Genomic DNA, 4,975 nt, shown 5'->3' on the forward strand with positions numbered 1-4,975 from the left:
ACAAAAGGCGAGATGGTATTAGCCAGCAAAGGTTAATTAAGGCATTAGAAGTCTAGTACAGAAAAAGTAATACAAACTTCAGCTAAATGGTTGAAGTTCAGTCTGAGATTTTAAAAATTGGTATTTAAATCATCTCTACTTCCAAGTTTTAAAAACAATCTGTTGGTGTTAGCTGAAATTCAAAATCCTAATTCAGACAAGTCTTTAGATCCTAGGGATACAGAACAAGATAGTTACTTCACCTTAAAAACCCCTAGGCAGAAGACAGGATCTTAAATCACTATAGTTCCAACTCTGGCAGTCAGTTCCATACAGTTTTAGGAATCTTTTCTAACAGCTGGCAAAGGTGAGAAGCAGCCACACTTTTTTTTTTTTTTTTTTTTAAACAGCCGTTGGATATGTCCAACCCTGGCAGCTAAAATGTATTTGCTACCCTTCACCCTATTTTTTTTTTTTTTTAAAAAAAGAAGAGTACAGAGGTAACACTTTAGAAGAAAATAATTTTTAATAGAAAACCTTAAACATTGCATTTAAAAAACTAAACTATTTGCAGCTTTAAACTATAGCTTTAAACTATTTAATTGTAATAGGTACAAGCTTGACACACAAAACCCCCTCTTCCAAACAACTCTCATACTTAGGAACAGAAGTCAAAAACTACATAGTTGGTTTTTGAATAAAGGTTTGTCAGTGTAAATATTCTAACAATATGCAAGAATCTAAACTTGATTAACCTCTATTAAAGCTAATTTAAAGAAGAATAGTGGTAGATATAGATATATATAAGAAAACAGCTCCTTTATAACAGTAAGCTTCTACATGCTTCACACTTGTGCAGATGAAGTACACATTCCTCCGAAAGCATCAATTACAAAATATTGTTTCATGGTATCAAACAATATCACTCACAGCCTCTTCTTGTGCTCATTGTCAGTCTATAGTGGCTACACAACATCAATCACTAAATCAAAACACTAGCTGCCTGTCTCTTCAGTGCATGAAGCTTATCTCAGTCTCAGAAGAGACCCAGAGTGTGCCAAAGGTGTGTATTAAGAATGTGTCATCACTAACACTGAACATTTTTAAGAGAGGACCATGACTGCTAGGAACATGGTCTATGACTGAAACACAAGGACTGTAATCCACATGCTTTTTACAACTCAAGCTTCTTTTTCCCTTGCTTTCTGCCCTAAATACAGGAAAAGAGATGTTTGGCTCTCAGTCATTTCACTTCTGTGTTAGAAAGTCTGGGTATTATGAAGGAAGCTGCTGCAGCGCCACAGTACTTTAAAGCAGAGTATGTCAGCACCACTAGTTTAAAGAAACAGTCCCATCTCTCCTATCCTTTGTTTCCTCGCATTCCTGATGATCTTCTCCCTTACGCCAGCACAAGTATTTTTGCAGCCACGTAGTAAAATAGATCAGAAAGTGTATGGATCACCTGGATAGTTTCAATACAAATGATTTTTCCTATATGGTTCATGAGACAGCCCCACAAACATTTGGGCCAACACAGGGAAGTTGCAATAGCAGCCACACAGGACTGCTTCTTTGGGGAGCACTGCAATATTAAAGTTTCTCTGAAACTAGCTTGGCAAAGCCACCAGCAAGAAACAACAAACTTGGAAGTTGCGCTTTTTACCAGTACTTGTAAGCAGCTTTATAAAAAAAACCACACACACAAAGAAAAAAACACCAACCCCCAAACAACCAAACTTTAACACAGAAATCTAGATATTTTTAAAAAACAGATAGCTCACTACCTGTCAGGTACTGAGTCACACTCATGACCAAAGAGGGAGTCAATTAAAGTTTCTCAACAACATAACAGCAGGATCTTTGGGTGTCTTAAATCAACGTCAGCCAGCAAGCATGACCATGAAGCAAAAACAAGATACACAACTGAATCAGGCTCATCCCACTGCAAGCAAGGCAATAATGAGGAAGTAAATGTCACTGTTAACATTTGGCATGTTTAAAAGAAAAAAGCAGGACAAAAAAAAAATAATAATTGTTTCCAGTTCCTTTTAAACATTATTTTAAAGTCTTTACTACACCACTGATGTTAAAGTTTTCTCAGAGTACATGGACTGTAGATGCAACATACATGTTAACGCATTTTACAAGTTCTACACCACGTGGAAGTTTTTGAAGACATTTTAGGACAGTTATCCTCACTAACACTAGCCAAACACTGCTTCCTCTTATTATTTTAGCTATACTCCATTTATAGTTATCTAGTAGTCTACATTTCTCTTGCTTAAGCATTACTTGAAAGCTGTCAGGAAGATTTAAGTCAAAATCTTGTTAAAGTAATTCACAAGCTGCTGCCAAAATGCATTTTCATTCAGAGATTCAGGCTTCAAAAGACATCAGGATTATACAACCAGGATAAAACAAAAGGGGATAGGAGAGTCTTCAAGAAACCCCACAGAATTTTTAACATTCTCTCACAATACATATGCTGAATTACAGTCAGTCTTATTGAGACAGTACTGTAAGGCATCTATTCAGTGCTTGTACATCTGGCATGCTTTTTTATCCATTCTTTACCACTCACCCCCTCCTTTTTTTTTTTTTTTTTACTGCCCACAAACTTAACAGTGACACATCACAAATAAGAATAGTGAAGAATAGAGTGCATTTCATTAGTGATTGTAAACACACATCATCAATGACTGGAACCCTACAAATACTAAAATACCATAGCAAATTTGCCCAAACTATCTTGGAATGTACAAATAAGAGCTGGGAAACATGTTCTTCCCCCTATTTATATTCTTGCTACCCATTATCTTCATAATATCCACACAGTTACAAAGACAAAACAGACCCGTGTAAGAATCACAGCATGAAAAGTCAACTGGAACAGTAAAACATACAAAGGCCTTTTTTCCTAATACATTCATTTCTTAATTTGCAAATATTTTATATTGTTTTCTATAAAGTCAAAAACCAGCATCCTAGTAACAGTAAAACCAGCTCTACAAAGACATCATATGATTGGTAGCTGTTCTTTTATGTAATACTATTGGCAAACAAAAGCATGTTTCTCCTCTAACTAAAAACACAGAAACTAAAGCGACTAAGAATTCTAAAATTCTAAGAATTTTGTCAATACACAAGAAGGAATTAGCATGCTTTTGGATACACATTGTTTTTAATAGCCACTCTTGTTATTTTTTCGTTTGTGTTTTAAACACTGTTTTCATATCCCCTTACACAGCATTTTCCACAATCTCTTTGCAATAAACTCTGAGCATGCTGCCGCAGAAAAGGCTATCTTCCCTCCCTCACTTGTTCCAAGACTGGTATTCATATAGGTGACTGGTGAGCTGGAGCACTGAACTGATCCAGAAGAAAACTACTCTGGACAAAAAGACAAAGCTGACTTTTCAGCCACATGACCTCCCAGATCCCATTTACCACAAGGCTGCATGGAGGCCAGTGCCAGCACAATGAACAAGACAGCAATGCACTTTTTCAGAATACCTTTGGGAGAAACTCTCACACAGATAAACCGAATACAGTTGTAACCCTAAGGCGTACTTTGTTCAATAGTTTCCTTCACCTATCTCCACCACTTGTAAACAAACCCCAAATGTTCTCTGGCATTCCTCAAACCCCTACACCACAATCTCTCCTTGACGACCAAATACCTGCACCCTAGCTCCAAACAACAGCTCCCTGCTGACCCTTTCTAAAGTCCTACAACCGCTCCAAGTTTTCTGCATCCCCAATGGCAACAGGCCCTTCCCCATGCTCCGCCCTACTCCCTCCTTCCCTGTTTCTCCCTTCCCCCAAGACAGATTCCCTCACCCTTCACCTGAGGAGCTGCTCCTTACAGCCAGGCCGGATAAAGCCTAACTCAAGCCATGGAGCCACTGTTCAGGAGAGGCAGTCACGCCCCAAGTACTGATATACGTAAATATATGTACTGATATATTAAACCCCTTCCTGCCATTCAGCACAGCCTGTCACTCAGCATCAAAAGGGACAAGTGGGAGGAATCAATTCCTACCCTCCCTGCCACAAGAAGCTGCATGCTTAAAGCGTACCTCGGAGCCAGAGCCTTGATTCCTTGGTTTTCCTCATTTTTGTCTAAAGCAATGAGATTATCAGAGAGGAGAAAGAGGATGAAGGAGGAGAAAGACAACAGCTAGACAGCATTTTCCTAGAACCCCACGCTCTTTAATCAATCCTTCCCACACTGAGAACAACTATTCTAAGGGATGTTTTTATATGTTTATGATAAAACAACCATTACTCAAGCAGTAACTACTTGCAGTTCCAAAAACTCCTTTGTTTGCATGCCCCCAGGTAGTAAAATTTAACTTCTACTGTTAAGGCAAAACTTTGATCTCGGATATAAACAAGTGACAAGTTGTATTGACTTGGTAAAGGATCACCATGACCCACAAAACAAGAATCTGATTTTCATAAGAAAATGAAAGGCAAAAAGTAGGGGGTTTACAGATCAAAGGAGAAATAAAGGACAGGATTCTGCAAAGGCTGTATACTACGGTATGATCAACACCTGGAATATAATAGTCCGTTTCAGCGAGGGGCATAAAACCCACCCCAGCCCCTTACGGGCTTTTGCGGGCATTTCTGAACAGGGCAGTAAATGCGTAGGGAGGCAAGCAGGAGCAGAGTATTTAAGGCACAAGCGCTGGAACCGCAGTCATGCCCGAAGGGAAGTTCCTCCAACGAGCGTACAGGCTGATCCAACACCAGCCAGCATCCTTTCACCCCAGCACCACTTCCCTCCTTCGAGTCACACCCGCGGGGATAACGGGGAGACCTCACAGCCCCGCAGCCCGTGCTGCATGGCCGTCCCCTCGGGCCCATCTCCCACAGGAAAGGCGGAAAAGCTGCAAGCCCGGGTCGGCCGGGGTGGAGGCCCAACGGGGCAGGCCGCCCATTCCCTCCCCCTACCCCCCCACCCCCGTCGGGCTTCCAGAAGCCGCGAACC

This window comes from Charadrius vociferus, unplaced genomic scaffold (assembly GCF_000708025.1).
Source record: "Charadrius vociferus isolate BGI_N301 unplaced genomic scaffold, ASM70802v2 scaffold13, whole genome shotgun sequence".
Taxonomy (NCBI): Eukaryota; Metazoa; Chordata; class Aves; order Charadriiformes; family Charadriidae; genus Charadrius; species Charadrius vociferus.